This window comes from Chiloscyllium plagiosum, unplaced genomic scaffold (assembly GCF_037043375.1).
Source record: "Chiloscyllium plagiosum isolate Xiang-an unplaced genomic scaffold, Cpla_swu_hap1 HiC_scaffold_48, whole genome shotgun sequence".
NCBI classification, from domain to species: domain Eukaryota; kingdom Metazoa; phylum Chordata; class Chondrichthyes; order Orectolobiformes; family Hemiscylliidae; genus Chiloscyllium; species Chiloscyllium plagiosum.
The window spans coordinates 18508080-18523828 of NW_028270186.1; positions in this window are offsets into that span (position 1 = coordinate 18508080).

Consider the following 15749-nt stretch of genomic DNA (forward strand, 5'->3'; position numbering starts at 1 on the left):
CCCTCTCCCTCACATACACACACACAAAGTCTCTCTCTCTCATACTCACACTCTCTCGTACACATGCGCACACACTCTCTCACACATTTTCTCTCTCACACAGACCCTCTCCCTCACATACATACTCTCTCACAAAAACTCTCCCTCTGTCATACACACACACTGTCTCACTCACACACACTCTCTCACTCACACACTCTCTGTCACTCACACAGTCTCTCTCACTCACACAGTCTCTCTCACTCACACTGTCTCTCTCACTCACACTGTCTCTCTCACTCACACTGTCTCTCTCACTCACACTGTCTCTCTCACTCACACTGTCTCTCTCACTCACACACTCTCTCTCACTCACACTGTCTCTCTCACTCACACTGTCTCTCTCACTCACACACTCTCTCTCACTCAGTCTCTCTCACTCACACACTCTCTCACTCACACTCTCTCTCACTCACAGTCTCTCTCACTCACACACTCTCTTTCATACACACACACACTCTCTCACACACACACACACACACTCTCTCTCACACACACACACACACTCTCTCTCACACACACACACACACTCTCTCTCACACACACACACACACTCTCTCTCACACACTCTCCCTCTCTCACACACACACACTCTGCCTCTCTCACACACACACACTCTGCCTCTCTCACACAAACACACTCTCTCACAAACACACACTCTCCCTCTCTCTCACACACACACTCTCTCACAAATACACACTCTCCCTCTCTCTCACACACACTCTCTCACACGCACACACTCTCTCTCACACACTCTCTCACACACACTCTCTCACACACACAAACACTCTCACTCTCTCTCACAAACACACTCTCTCTCACACACTCACACACATGGGAGGGCAGTGTGTGTGTGTGTGTGTGTCTGTGTGTGAGAGAGATTGACGGGAGGGCAGTGTGTGTGTGTGTGTGTGAGTTTGACGGGAGGGCAGTAAGAGTGTGTGCGTGCGTGTGTGAGTTTGACGGGAGGGCAGTGTGAGTGTGTGTGTGTATGAGTATGAGCGTGTGTGAGTCTGACGGGAGGGCTGTGTGTGTGTGTGAGGGTGAGTTTGACAGGAGGGCAGTGTGAGTGTGTGTGAGAGAGTTAGATGGGAGGGCAGTGTGTGTGTGTGAGTGTGAGTTTGATGGGAGGGCAGTGTGTGTGTGTGTGTGTGTGAGTTTGATGGGAGGGCAGTGTGTGTGTGTCTGTGTGTGAGAGAGATTGACGGGAGGGCAGTGGGTGTATGTGTGAGTTTGACGGGAGGGCAGTATGAGTGTGTGCGTGTGTGTGTGTGGGTGTGTGAGTTTGACGGGAGGGCAGTGTGAGTGTGTGTGTGTATGAGTATGTGCGTGTGTGAGTCTGACGGGAGGGCTGTGTGTGTGTGTGTGAGTTTGACAGGAGGGCAGTGTGAGTGTGTGTGTGTGTGTGTGTGAGAGAGAGTTAGATGGGAGGGCAGTGTGTGTGTGTGTGTGTGTGAGTGAGAGAGAGTTAGATGGGAGGGCAGTGTGAGTGTGTGTGTGAGTGTGAGTTTGACGGGAGGGCAGTGTGTGTGTGTGTGTGTGAGTTTGACGGGAGGGCAGTATGTGTGTGTGTGTGAGAGAGTTTGTCGGGAGGGCAGTGTGTGTGTGTGTGTGTGAGTTTGACGGGAGGGCAGTGTGTGTGTGTGTGTGAGAGTTTGACGGGAGGGCAGTGAGTGTGTGAGAGTTTGTCGGGAGGGCAGTGTGTGTGTGTGTGTGTGAGTGTGTGTGTGAGAGAGTTTGACGGGAGGGCAGTGTGTGTGTGTGTGTGTGAGTGTGTGTGTGAGAGAGTTTGACGGGAGGGCAGTGTGTGTGTATGTGTGTGTGTGAGAGTTTGACGGGAGTGCAGTGTGTGTGTGTGTGAGAGTTTGTCGGGAGGGCTGTGTGAGTGTGTGTGTGTGTGTGTGTGAGTTTGACGGGAGGGCAGTGTGTGTGTGTGTGAGAGTTTGACGGGAGGGCAGTGTGTGTGTGTGTGTAGGGGTTTGACGGGAGGGCAGTGAGTGTGTGTGTGTGTGTGAGAGTTTGACGGGAGGGCAGTGTGTGTGTATGTGTGTGTGAGTTTGACGGGAGGGCAGTGTGTGTGTGTGTGTAGGAGTTTGACGGGAGGGCAGTGAGTGTGTGTGAGTGTGAGTTTGACGGGAGGGCAGTGTGTGTGTGTGTGAGAGAGTTTGTCGGGAGGGCAGTGTGTGTGTGTGAGTGTGAGTTTGACGGGAGGGCAGTGTGAGTGTGTGTGTGTGTGAGAGAGTTTGTCGGGAGGGCAGTGTGTGTGTGTGTGAGTTTGACGGGAGGGCAGTGTGTGTGTGTGTGTGTGTGAGAGTTTGACGGGAGGGCAGTGTGTGTGTGTGTGTGTGTGTGAGATGTTGACGGGAGGGCAGTGAGTGTGTGTGTGTGTGTGTGAGATGTTGACGGGAGGGCAGTCAGTGTGTGTGTGAGTGTGAGTTTGATGGGATGGCATGGTGTGTGTGAGTTTGACGGGAGGGCAGTGTGTGTGTGCGTGTGTGTGAGTTTGACGGGAGGGCTGTGTGTGTGTGTGTGAGAGTCTGACGGGAGGGCAGTGTGAGTGTGTGTGTGTGTGTGAGTGTGAGTTTGACGGGAGGGTAGTGTGTGTGTGTGTGAGTTTGACGGGAGGGCAGTGTGTGTGTGTGAGTTTGACGGGAGGGCAGTGTGTGTGTGTGTGAGTTTGACGGGAGGGCAGTGTGTGTGTGTGAGTTTGACGGGAGGGCAGTGTGTGTGTGTGAGTTTGACGGGAGGGCAGTGTGTGTGAGAGAGTTTGACGGGAGGGCAGTGAGTGTGTGCGTGTGTGTGTGAGTTTGACGGGAGGGCAGTGTGAGTGTGTGTGTGTATGAGTGTGTGTGTGTGTGTGTGTGAGTTTGACAGGAAGGCAGTGTGAGTGTGTGTGTGTGTGAGAGAGTTAGATGGGAGGGCAGTGTGTGTGTGTGTGTGTGTGAGAGAGTTAGATGGGAGGGCAGTGTGTGTGTGTGAGTGTGAGTTTGACGGGAGGGCAGTGTGTGTGTGTGTGTATGTGTGTGTGTGAGAGTTTGACGGGAGGGCAGTGAGTGTGTGTGTGAGTGTGAGTTTGACGGGATGGCAGGGTGTGTGTGAGAGTTTGACAGGAGGGCAGTGTGTGTGTGTGTGAGTGTGCGTTTGATGGGAGGGCAGTGTGTGTAAGTGTGCGTTTGATGGGAGGGCAGTGTGTGTATGTGCGTTTGACGGGAGGGCAGTGTGTGTGTTTGACGGGAGGGCTGTGTGTGTGTGTGTGTGTGTGTGAGAGTTTGACGGGAGGGCAGTGTGTGTGTGTGAGTGTGAGAGTTTGACGGGAGGGCAGTGTGTGTGTGAGTGTGAGTTTGACGGGAGGGCAGTGTGTGTGTGTAAGTGTGAGAGTTTGACGGGAGGGCAGTGTGTGCGTGTGTGTGAGTTTGACGGGAGGGCAGTGTGTGTGTGTGTGAGTTTGACGGGAGGGCAGTGTGTGTGTGTGTGAGTTTGACGGGAGGGCAGTGTGTGTGTGTGTGAGTTTGACGGGAGGGCAGTGTGTGTGTGTGTGTGAGTTTGACGGGAGGGCAGTGTGTGTGTGTGTGTGAGTGTGAGAGTTTGACGGGAGGGCAGTATGTGTGTGTGTGTGTGAGTTTGACGGGAGGGCAGTGTGTGTGTGAGTGTGAGTTTGACGGGAGGGCAGTGTGTGTGTGAGAGTTTGACGGGAGGGCAGTGTGTGTGTGTGTGTGAGTTTGACAGGAGGGCAGTGTGTGTGTGTGTGTGTGTGTGTGAGTGTGAGTTTGACAGGAGGGCAGTGTGTGTGTGTGTGTGTGTGAGTGTGAGTTTGACGGGAGGGCAGTGTGTGTGTGAGAGTTTGACGGGAGGGCAGTGTGTGTGTGTGTGTGTGAGAGTTTGACGGGAGGGCAGTGAGTGTGTGAGTTTGACGGGAGGGCAGTGTGTGTGTGTGTGTGAGTTTGACAGGAGGGCAGTGTGTGTGTGTGTGTGTGTGAGTGTGAGTTTGACGGGAGGGCAGTGTGTGTGTGAGAGTTTGACGGGAGGGCAGTGTGTGTGTGTGTGTGAGTTTGACGGGATGGCAGGGTTTGTGTGAGTTTGACGGGAGGGCAGTGTGTGTGTGAGTGTGAGTTTGATGGGAGGGCAGTGTGTGTGTGAGAGTTTGACTGAAGGGCTGTGTGTCTGTGTGTGTGAGTTTGACAGGAGGGCAGTGTGTGTGTGTGAGTGTGAGTTTGACGGGAGGGTAGTGTGTGTGTGTGTGTGAGTTTGACGGGAGGGCAGGGTGTGTGTGTGAGTTTGACGGGAGGGCAGTGACTGTGTGCGTGTGTGTGAGAGTTTGACGGGAGGGCAGTGTGAGTGTGTGTGTGTGTGTGAGTGTGAGTTTGACGGGAGGGCAGTGTGTGTGTGTGAATTTGATGGGAGGGCTGTGTGTGTGTTTATGTGTGTGTGTGAGAGAGTTTGACGGGATGGCAGTGTGTGTGTGTTTGACGGGATGGCAGTGTGTGTGTGTTTGACGGGATGGCAGGGTGTGTGTGAGTTTGACGGGAGGGCAGTGTGTGTGTGAGTGTGAGTTTGATGGGAGGGCAGTGTGTGTGTGTGCGTGTGTGTGAGTTTGATGGGAGGGCAGTGTGTGTGTGCGCGTGTGTGTGAGTTTGACGGGAGGGCAGTGTGAGTGTGTGTGTGTGTGAGAGAGTTTGTCGGGAGGGCAGTGTGTGTGTGTGTGTGTGAGTTTGACGGGAGGGCAGTGTGTGTGTGTGTGTGTGTGTGTGAGAGTTTGACGGGAGGGCAGTGTGTGTGTGTGTGTGTGTGTGAGATGTTGACGGGAGGGCAGTGAGTGTGTGTGTGTGTGTGTGAGATGTTGACGGGAGGGCAGTCAGTGTGTGTGTGTGTGTGAGTGTGAGTTTGATGGGATGGCATGGTGTGTGTGAGTTTGACGGGAGGGCAGTGTGTGTGTGCGTGTGTGTGAGTTTGACGGGAGGGCTGTGTGTGTGTGTGTGAGAGTCTGACGGGAGGGCAGTGTGAGTGTGTGTGTGTGTGTGAGTGTGAGTTTGACGGGAGGGTAGTGTGTGTGTGTGTGAGTTTGACGGGAGGGCAGTGTGTGTGTGTGAGTTTGACGGGAGGGCAGTGTGTGTGTGTGAGTTTGACGGGAGGGCAGTGTGTGTGTGTGAGTTTGACGGGAGGGCAGTGTGTGTGTGTGAGTTTGACGGGAGGGCAGTGTGTGTGAGAGAGTTTGACGGGAGGGCAGTGAGTGTGTGCGTGTGTGTGTGAGTTTGACGGGAGGGCAGTGTGAGTGTGTGTGTGTATGAGTGTGTGTGTGTGTGTGTGTGAGTTTGACAGGAAGGCAGTGTGAGTGTGTGTGTGTGTGTGAGAGAGTTAGATGGGAGGGCAGTGTGTGTGTGTGTGTGTGTGAGAGAGTTAGATGGGAGGGCAGTGTGTGTGTGTGAGTGTGAGTTTGACGGGAGGGCAGTGTGTGTGTGTGTGTATGTGTGTGTGTGAGAGTTTGACGGGAGGGCAGTGAGTGTGTGTGTGAGTGTGAGTTTGACGGGATGGCAGGGTGTGTGTGAGAGTTTGACAGGAGGGCAGTGTGTGTGTGTGTGAGTGTGCGTTTGATGGGAGGGCAGTGTGTGTAAGTGTGCGTTTGATGGGAGGGCAGTGTGTGTATGTGCGTTTGACGGGAGGGCAGTGTGTGTGTTTGACGGGAGGGCTGTGTGTGTGTGTGAGTGTGAGAGTTTGACGGGAGGGCAGTGTGTGTGTGTGTGTGAGTTTGACGGGAGGGCAGTGTGTGTGTGTGAGTGTGAGAGTTTGACGGGAGGGCAGTGTGTGCGTGTGTGTGAGTTTGACGGGAGGGCAGTGTGTGTGTGTGTGTGAGTTTGACGGGAGGGCAGTGTGTGTGTGTGTGAGTTTGACGGGAGGGCAGTGTGTGTGTGTGTGTGTGTGAGTTTGACGGGAGGGCAGTGTGTGTGTGTGTGTGTGTGTGTGTGAGAGTTTGACGGGAGGGCAGTGAGTGTGTGTGTGAGTGTGAGTTTGACGGGATGGCAGAGTGTGTGTGTGTGTGAGTGTGAGTTTGATGGGAGGGCAGTGTGTGTGTGAGAGTTTGACAGGAGGGCAGTGTGTGTGTGTGTGAGTGTGCGTTTGATGGGAGGGCAGTGTGTGTGTGTGTGTGTGAGTGTGCGTTTGATGGGAGGGCAATGTGTGTATGTGAGTTTGACGGGAGGGCAGTGTGTGTGTGTGTGTGTGTTTGACTGGAGGGCAGTGTGTGTGTGAGAGTTTGACGGGAGGGCAGTGTGTGTGTGTGTGTGTGTGAGAGTTTGACGGGAGGGCAGTGTGTGTGTGTGTGTGTGTTTGACTGGAGGGCAGTGTGTGTGTGAGAGTTTGACGGGAGGGCAGTGTGTGTGTGTGTGTGTGTGAGAGTTTGTCGGGAGGGCAGTGTGTGTGTGTGTGTGTGTGAGAGTTTGACGGGAGGGCAGTGTGTGTGTGTGTGTGTGAGAGTTTGACGGGAGGGCAGTGAGTGTGTGTGTGTGTTTGTGTGTGTGTGTGAGTGTGAGTTTGTCGGGAGGGCAGTGTGTGTGTGTGAGAGTTTGACGGGAGGGCAGTGTGTGTGAGTTTGACGGGAGGGCAGTGTGTGTGTGTGTGTGAGTTTGACGGGAGGGCAGTGTGTGTGTGTGTGAGTTTGACGGGAGGGCAGTGTGTGTGTGTGAGTGTGAGAGTTTGACGGGAGGGCAGTGTGTGTGTGTGTGTGAGTTTGACGGGAGGGCAGTGTGTGTGTGTGTGAGTTTGACGGGAGGGCAGTGTGTGTGTGTGTGAGTTTGACGGGAGGGCAGTGTGTGTGTGTGTGTGAGTTTGACGGGAGGGCAGTGAGTGTGTGTGTGTGTGAGTGTGAGTTTGTCGGGAGGGCAGTGTGTGTGTGTGTGTGAGTTTGACGGGAGGGCAGTGTGTGTGAGTGTGTGAGAGAGTTTGACGGGAGGGCAGTGTGTGTGTGTGTGTGTGTGTGTGAGTTTGACGGGAGGGCAGTGTGTGTGTGTGTGTGAGAGAGTTTGACGGGAGGGCAGTGTGTGTGTGTGTGTGTGTGTGAGAGTTTGACGGGAGGGCAGTGAGTGTGTGTGTGAGTGTGAGTTTGACGGGATGGCAGGGTGTGTGTGTGTGTGTGTGAGTGTGAGTTTGACGGGAGGGCAGTGTGTGTGTGCGTGTGTGTGCGTTTGATGGGAGGGCAGTGTGTGTGAGAGTTTGACAGGAGGGCAGTGTGTGTGTGTGTGAGTGTGCGTTTGATGGGAGGGCAGTGTGTGTGTGTGAGTTTGACGGGAGGGCAGTGAGTGTGTGAGAGTTTGACGGGAGGGCAGTGTGTGTGTGTGTGTGTGAGTTTGACGGGAGGGCAGTGTGTGTGTGTGTGAGAGTTTGACGGGAGGGCAGTGAGTGTGTGTGTGTGAGTGTGAGTTTGTCGGGAGGGCAGTGTGTGTGTGTGTGTGTGAGAGTTTGACGGGAGGGCAGTGTGTGTGTGTGTGAGTTTGACGGGAGGGCAGTGTGTGTGTGTGTGAGTTTGACGGGAGGGCAGTGTGTGTGTGAGAGTTTGACGGGAGAGCAGTGTGTGTGTGTGTGTGTGTGAGAGTTTGACGGGAGGGCAGTGTGTGTGTGTGTGTGAGTTTGACGGGAGGGCAGTATGTGTGTGTGTGTGAGAGTTTGACGGGAGGGCAGTATGTGTGTGTGTGTGTGAGTTTGACGGGAGGGCAGTGTGTGTGTGTGTGTGAGTTTGACGGGAGGGCAGTGTGTGTGTGAGTGTGAGTTTGACGGGAGGGCAGTGTGTGTGTGAGTGTGAGTTTGACGGGAGGGCAGTGTGTGTGTGAGAGTTTGACGGGAGGGCAGTGTGTGTGTGTGTGTGAGTTTGACAGGAGGGCAGTGTGTGTGTGTGTGTGAGTTTGACGGGAGGGCAGTGTGTGTGTGAGTGTGAGTTTGACGGGAGGGCAGTGTGTGTGTGAGAGTTTGACGGGAGGGCAGTGTGTGTGTGTGTGTGAGTTTGACAGGAGGGCAGTGTGTGTGTGTGTGAGTTTGACGGGAGGGCAGTGTGTGTGTGAGTGTGAGTTTGACGGGAGGGCAGTGTGTGTGTGAGAGTTTGACGGGAGGGCAGTGTGTGTGTGTGTGTGAGTTTGACAGGAGGGCAGTGTGTGTGTGTGAGTGTGAGAGTTTGACGGGAGGGCAGTATGTGTGTGTGTGTGAGTTTGACGGGAGGGCAGTGTGTGTGTGAGTGTGAGTTTGACGGGAGGGCAGTGTGTGTGTGAGAGTTTGACGGGAGGGCAGTGTGTGTGTGTGTGTGAGTTTGACAGGAGGGCAGTGTGTGTGTGTGTGTGTGAGTGTGAGTTTGACAGGAGGGCAGTGTGTGTGTGTGTGTGTGTGAGTGTGAGTTTGACGGGAGGGCAGTGTGTGTGTGAGAGTTTGACGGGAGGGCAGTGTGTGTGTGTGTGTGTGAGAGTTTGACGGGAGGGCAGTGAGTGTGTGAGTTTGACGGGAGGGCAGTGTGTGTGTGTGTGTGAGTTTGACAGGAGGGCAGTGTGTGTGTGTGTGTGTGTGAGTGTGAGTTTGACGGGAGGGCAGTGTGTGTGTGAGTGTGAGTTTGATGGGAGGGCAGTGTGTGTGTGTGTGAGTTTGACGGGAGGGCAGTGTGTGTGTGTGTGAGTTTGACGGGAGGGCAGTGTGTGTGTGTGTGTGAGTTTGACGGGAGGGCAGTGAGTGTGTGTGTGTGTGAGTGTGAGTTTGTCGGGAGGGCAGTGTGTGTGTGTGTGTGAGTTTGACGGGAGGGCAGTGTGTGTGTGTGTGTGAGTTTGACGGGAGGGCAGTGTGTGTGTGTGTGTGAGAGAGTTTGACGGGAGGGCAGTGTGTGTGTGTGTGTGTGTGTGAGAGTTTGACGGGAGGGCAGTGAGTGTGTGTGTGAGTGTGAGTTTGACGGGATGGCAGGGTGTGTGTGTGTGTGTGTGAGTGTGAGTTTGACGGGAGGGCAGTGTGTGTGTGCGTGTGTGTGCGTTTGATGGGAGGGCAGTGTGTGTGAGAGTTTGACAGGAGGGCAGTGTGTGTGTGTGTGAGTGTGCGTTTGATGGGAGGGCAGTGTGTGTGTGTGAGTTTGACGGGAGGGCAGTGAGTGTGTGAGAGTTTGACGGGAGGGCAGTGTGTGTGTGTGTGTGAGTTTGACGGGAGGGCAGTGTGTGTGTGTGTGAGAGTTTGACGGGAGGGCAGTGAGTGTGTGTGTGTGAGTGTGAGTTTGTCGGGAGGGCAGTGTGTGTGTGTGTGTGTGAGAGTTTGACGGGAGGGCAGTGTGTGTGTGTGTGAGTTTGACGGGAGGGCAGTGTGTGTGTGTGTGAGTTTGACGGGAGGGCAGTGTGTGTGTGTGAGTGTGAGAGTTTGACGGGAGGGCAGTGAGTGTGTGTGTGTGAGTTTGACGGGAGGGCAGTATGTGTGTGTGTGTGTGAGTTTGACGGGAGGGCAGTATGTGTGTGTGTGTGAGTTTGACGGGAGGGCAGTGTGTGTGTGAGTGTGAGTTTGACGGGAGGGCAGTGTGTGTGTGTGTGTGAGTTTGACGGGAGGGCAGTGTGTGTGTGAGTGTGAGTTTGACGGGAGGGCAGTGTGTGTGTGAGAGTTTGACGGGAGGGCAGTGTGTGTGTGTGTGTGAGTTTGACAGGAGGGCAGTGTGTGTGTGTGAGTGTGAGAGTTTGACGGGAGGGCAGTATGTGTGTGTGTGTGAGTTTGACGGGAGGGCAGTGTGTGTGTGAGTGTGAGTTTGACGGGAGGGCAGTGTGTGTGTGAGAGTTTGACGGGAGGGCAGTGTGTGTGTGTGTGTGAGTTTGACAGGAGGGCAGTGTGTGTGTGTGTGTGTGAGTGTGAGTTTGACAGGAGGGCAGTGTGTGTGTGTGTGTGTGTGAGTGTGAGTTTGACGGGAGGGCAGTGTGTGTGTGAGAGTTTGACGGGAGGGCAGTGTGTGTGTGTGTGTGTGAGAGTTTGACGGGAGGGCAGTGAGTGTGTGAGTTTGACGGGAGGGCAGTGTGTGTGTGTGTGTGAGTTTGACAGGAGGGCAGTGTGTGTGTGTGTGTGTGTGAGTGTGAGTTTGACGGGAGGGCAGTGTGTGTGTGAGAGTTTGACGGGAGGGCAGTGTGTGTGTGTGTGTGAGTTTGACGGGATGGCAGGGTTTGTGTGAGTTTGACGGGAGGGCAGTGTGTGTGTGAGTGTGAGTTTGATGGGAGGGCAGTGTGTGTGTGCGTGTGTGTGAGTTTGACGGGAGGGCTGTGTGTGTGTGTGTGTGTGCGTGTGTGTGAGTTTGATGGGAGGGCAGTGTGTGTGTGAGAGTTTGACTGAAGGGCTGTGTGTCTGTGTGTGTGAGTTTGACAGGAGGGCAGTGTGTGTGTGTGAGTGTGAGTTTGACGGGAGGGTAGTGTGTGTGTGTGTGTGAGTTTGACGGGAGGGCAGGGTGTGTGTGTGAGTTTGACGGGAGGGCAGTGACTGTGTGCGTGTGTGTGAGAGTTTGACGGGAGGGCAGTGTGAGTGTGTGTGTGTGTGAGTGTGAGTTTGACGGGAGGGCAGTGTGTGTGTGTGAATTTGATGGGAGGGCTGTGTGTGTGTTTATGTGTGTGTGTGAGAGAGTTTGACGGGAGGGCTGTGTGTGTGTGTGTATATGTGTGTGTGTGAGAGTTTGACGGGAGGGCAGTGAGTGTGTGTGTGTGTGTGTGAGTGTGTGTTTGACGGGATGGCAGTGTGTGTGTGTTTGACGGGATGGCAGTGTGTGTGTGTTTGACGGGATGGCAGGGTGTGTGTGAGTTTGACGGGAGGGCAGTGTGTGTGTGAGTGTGAGTTTGATGGGAGGGCAGTGTGTGTGTGTGCGTGTGTGTGAGTTTGATGGGAGGGCAGTGTGTGTGTGCGCGTGTGTGTGAGTTTGACGGGAGGGCTGTGTGTGTGTGTGTGTGAGTTTGATGGGAGGGCAGTGTCTGTGTGAGTTTGACGGGAGGGCAGTTTGTGTGTGTGTGTGAGTGTGAGTTTGACGGGAGGTTAGTGTGTGTGTGTGAGTTTGACGGGAGGGCAGTGTATGTGTGAGAGTTTGACGGGAGGGCAGTGAGTGTGTGCGTGTGTGTGTGTGTTTGACGGGAGGGCAGTGTGTGTGTGTATGAGTGTGTGTGTGTGAGTTTGACAGGAGGGCAGTGTGAGTATGTGTGTGTGTGAGAGAGTTAGATGGGAGGGCTGTGTGAGTGTGAGTTTGACGGGAGGGCAGTGTGTGTGTGTGTGAGTTTGATGGGAGGGCAGTGTGTGTGTGTGTGTGTGTGTGAGAGAGTTTGACGGGAGGGCTGTGTGTGTGTGTGTGTGTGTGTGTGTATGTGTGTGTGAGAGTTTGACGGGAGGGCATTGAGTGTGTGTGTGTGTGTGAGTGTGTGTTTGACGGGATGGCAGTGTGTGTGAGAGTTTGACAGGAGGGCAGTGTGTGCGTGCGTGTGTGTGAGTGTGAGTTTCATGGGAGGGCAGTGTGTGTGTGTGAGTTTGACGGGAGGGCAGTGTGTATGTGAGAGTTTGACGGGAGGGCAGTGTGTGTGTGTGTGTGTGTGAGAGTTTGTCGGGAGGGCAGTGTGTGTGTATGTGTGTGAGAGAGTTTGACGGGAGGGCAGTGTGTGAGTGTGAGTTTGACGGGAGGGCAGTGTGTGTGTGCGTGTGTGTGTGTGTGTGAGAGAGTTTGTCGGGAGGGCAGTGTGTGTGTATGTGTGTGAGAGAGTTTGACGGGAGGGCAGTGTGTGAGTGTGAGTTTGACGGGAGGGCAGTGTGTGTGTGCGTGTGTGTGTGTGTGAGCGAGTTTGTCGGGAGGGCAGTGTGTGTGTATGTGTGTGAGAGAGTTTGACGGGAGGGCAGTGTGTGTGTGTGTGTGTGTGAGAGAGTTTGACGGGAGGGCAGTGAGTGTGTGTGTGTGTGAGTGTGAGTTTGACGGGAGGGCAGTGTGTGTGTGCGTGTGTGTGTGTGTGAGAGAGTTTGTCGGGAGGGCAGTGTGTGTGAGTGTGAGTTTGACGGGATGGCAGGGTTTGTGTGAGTTTGACGGGAGGGCAGTGTGTGTGTGTGAGTGTGAGTTTGATGGGAGGGCAGTGTGTGTGTGCGTGTGTGAGAGAGTTTGACGGGAGGGCAGTGTGTGTGTGTGTGTGTGAGAGAGTTTGACGGGAGGGCAGTGTGTGTGTGTGTGAGTGTTTGACGGGAGGGCAGTGTGTGTGTATGTGTGTGTGAGAGAGTTTGACGGGAGGGCAGTGTGTGTGTGTGTGTGTGTGTGAGTGTGAGTTTGACGGGAGGGCAGTGTGTGTGTGCGTGTGTGTGTGTGTGTGAGAGAGTTTGTCGGGAGGGCAGTGTGTGTGTATGTGTGTGAGAGAGTTTGACGGGAGGGCAGTGTGTGTGTGTGTGTGTGAGTGTGAGTTTGACGGGAGGGCAGTGTGTGTGTGCGTGTGTGTGTGTGTGTGAGAGAGTTTGTCGGGAGGGCAGTGTGTGTGTATGTGTGTGAGAGAGTTTGACGGGAGGGCAGTGTGTGTGTGTGTGTGTGTGTGTGTGAGAGAGTTTGACGGGAGGGCAGTGAGTGTGTGTGTGTGTGAGTGTGAGTTTGACGGGAGGGCAGTGTGTGTGTGCGTGTGTGTGAGTTTGACGGGATGGCAGGGTTTGTGTGAGTTTGACGGGAGGGCAGTGTGTGTGAGTGTGAGTTTGACGGGAGGGCAGTGTGTGTGTGCGTGTGTGTGAGTTTGACGGGAGGGCAGTGTGTGTGAGAGAGTTTGACGGGAGGGCAGTGTGTGTGTGAGTTTGACGGGAGGGCAGTGTGTGTGTGCGTGTGTATGGGTTTGACGGGAGGGCAGTGTGTGTGAGAGAGTTTGACGGGAGGGCAGTGTGTGTGTGTGTGTGTGAGTTTGACGGGAGGGCAGTGTGTGTGTGTGTGTGAGTTTTTGACGGGAGGGCAGTGTGTGTGTGTGTGTGAGTTTGACGGGAGGGCAGTGAGTGTGTGTGTGTGTGAGTTTGACGGGAGGGCAGTGTGTGTGTGTGTGAGAGAGTTTGACGGGAGGGCAGTGTGTGTGTGTGTGTGAGTTTTTGACGGGAGGGCAGTGTGTGTGTGAGAGTTTGACGGGAGGGCAGTGTGTGTGTGTGTGTGTGAGTTTGACGGGAGGGCAGTGTGTGTGTGTGTGTGTGAGTTTGACGGGAGGGCAGTGTGTGTGTGTGTGAGTTTGACGGGAGGGCAGTGTGTGTGTGTGTGTGTGAGTTTGACGGGAGGGCAGTGTGTGTGTGTGTGTGAGAGTTTGACGGGAGGGCAGTGTGTGTGTGCGTGTGTGAGAGAGTTTGACGGGAGGGCAGTGTGTGTGTGTGTGTGTGAGAGAGTTTGACGGGAGGGCAGTGTGTGTGTGTGTGAGTGTTTGACGGGAGGGCAGTGTGTGTGTATGTGTGTGTGAGAGAGTTTGACGGGAGGGCAGTGTGTGTGTGTGTGTGTGTGTGAGTGTGAGTTTGACGGGAGGGCAGTGTGTGTGTGCGTGTGTGTGTGTGTGTGAGAGAGTTTGTCGGGAGGGCAGTGTGTGTGTATGTGTGTGAGAGAGTTTGACGGGAGGGCAGTGTGTGTGTGTGTGTGTGAGTGTGAGTTTGACGGGAGGGCAGTGTGTGTGTGCGTGTGTGTGTGTGTGTGAGAGAGTTTGTCGGGAGGGCAGTGTGTGTGTATGTGTGTGAGAGAGTTTGACGGGAGGGCAGTGTGTGTGTGTGTGTGTGTGTGTGTGAGAGAGTTTGACGGGAGGGCAGTGAGTGTGTGTGTGTGTGAGTGTGAGTTTGACGGGAGGGCAGTGTGTGTGTGCGTGTGTGTGAGTTTGACGGGATGGCAGGGTTTGTGTGAGTTTGACGGGAGGGCAGTGTGTGTGAGTGTGAGTTTGACGGGAGGGCAGTGTGTGTGTGCGTGTGTGTGAGTTTGACGGGAGGGCAGTGTGTGTGAGAGAGTTTGACGGGAGGGCAGTGTGTGTGTGAGTTTGACGGGAGGGCAGTGTGTGTGTGCGTGTGTATGGGTTTGACGGGAGGGCAGTGTGTGTGAGAGAGTTTGACGGGAGGGCAGTGTGTGTGTGTGTGTGTGAGTTTGACGGGAGGGCAGTGTGTGTGTGTGTGTGAGTTTTTGACGGGAGGGCAGTGTGTGTGTGTGTGTGAGTTTGACGGGAGGGCAGTGAGTGTGTGTGTGTGTGAGTTTGACGGGAGGGCAGTGTGTGTGTGTGTGAGAGAGTTTGACGGGAGGGCAGTGTGTGTGTGTGTGTGAGTTTTTGACGGGAGGGCAGTGTGTGTGTGAGAGTTTGACGGGAGGGCAGTGTGTGTGTGTGTGTGTGAGTTTGACGGGAGGGCAGTGTGTGTGTGTGTGTGTGAGTTTGACGGGAGGGCAGTGTGTGTGTGTGTGAGTTTGACGGGAGGGCAGTGTGTGTGTGTGTGTGTGAGTTTGACGGGAGGGCAGTGTGTGTGTGTGTGTGAGAGTTTGACGGGAGGGCAGTGTGTGTGTGTGTGTGTGAGTTTTTGACGGGAGGGCAGTGTGTGTGTGTGTGAGTTTGACGGGAGGGCAGTGTGTGTGTGTGTGTGAGTTTGACGGGAGGGCAGTGTGTGTGTGTGTGTGAGAGTTTGACGGGAGGGCAGTGTGTGTGTGTGTGTGTAGGAGTTTGACGGGAGGGCAGTGTGTGTGTGTGTGAGTTTGACGGGAGGGCAGTGTGTGTGTGTGTGTGAGAGTTTGACGGGAGGGCAGTGTGTGTGTGTGTGTGTAGGAGTTTGACGGGAGGGCAGTGTGTGTGTGTGTGAGTGTGAGTTTGACGGGAGGGCAGTGTGAGTGTGTGTGAGTGTGAGTTTGACGGGAGGGCAGTGTGAGTGTGTGTGTGTGAGAGAGAGTTTGTCTGGAGGGCAGTGTGTGTGTGTGTGTGAGGGTTTGACGGGAGGGCAGTGTGTGTGTGTGTGAGAGTTTGACGGGAGGGCAGTGAGTGTGTGCGTGTGTGTGAGGGTTTGACGGGAGGGCAGTGTGTGTGTGAGAGCTTGACGGGAGGGCAGTGAGTGTGTGTGTATGTGTGTGTGTGTGAGTGAGAGTTTGACGGGAGGGTAGTGAGTGTGTGTGTGTGAGTTTGACGGGAGGGCAGTGTGAGTGTGTGTGAGTTTGACGGGAGGGCAGTGTGAGTGTGTGTGAGTTTGACGGGAGGGCAGTGTGTGTGTGTGTGAGTTTGACGGGAGGGCAGTGTGTGTGTGTGTGTGTGTGTGTGTGTGTGTGAGTTTGACGGGAGGGCAGTGTGTGTGTGTGTGAGAGTTTGACGGGAGGGCAGTGTGTGTGTCTGTGTGTGAGTTTGACGGGAGGGCTGAGTGTGTGTGTGAGTTTGACGGGAGGGCAGTGTGTGTGTGTGTGTGAGAGTTTGACGGGAGGGCAGTGTGTGTGTGTGTGTGTGAGAGTTTGACGGGAGGGCAGTGTGTGTGTGTGTGTGTGTGTGTGTGTGTGTGTGTGAGTTTGACGAGAGGGCAGTGTGTGTGTGTGTGAGTTTGACGGGAGTGCAGTGTGTGTGTGTGTGAGTTTGACGGGAGGGCTCTGTGTGTGTGTGTGTGTGTAAGAGTTTGCCGGGAGGGCAGTGTGTGTGAGTTTGATGGGAGGGCAGTGTGTGTGTGAGTTTGACGGGAGGGCAGTGTGAGTGTGTGTGAGTTTGACGGGAGGGCAGTGTGTGTGTGTGTGTGAGAGTTTGCCGGGAGGGCAGTGTGTGTGAGTGTGTGTG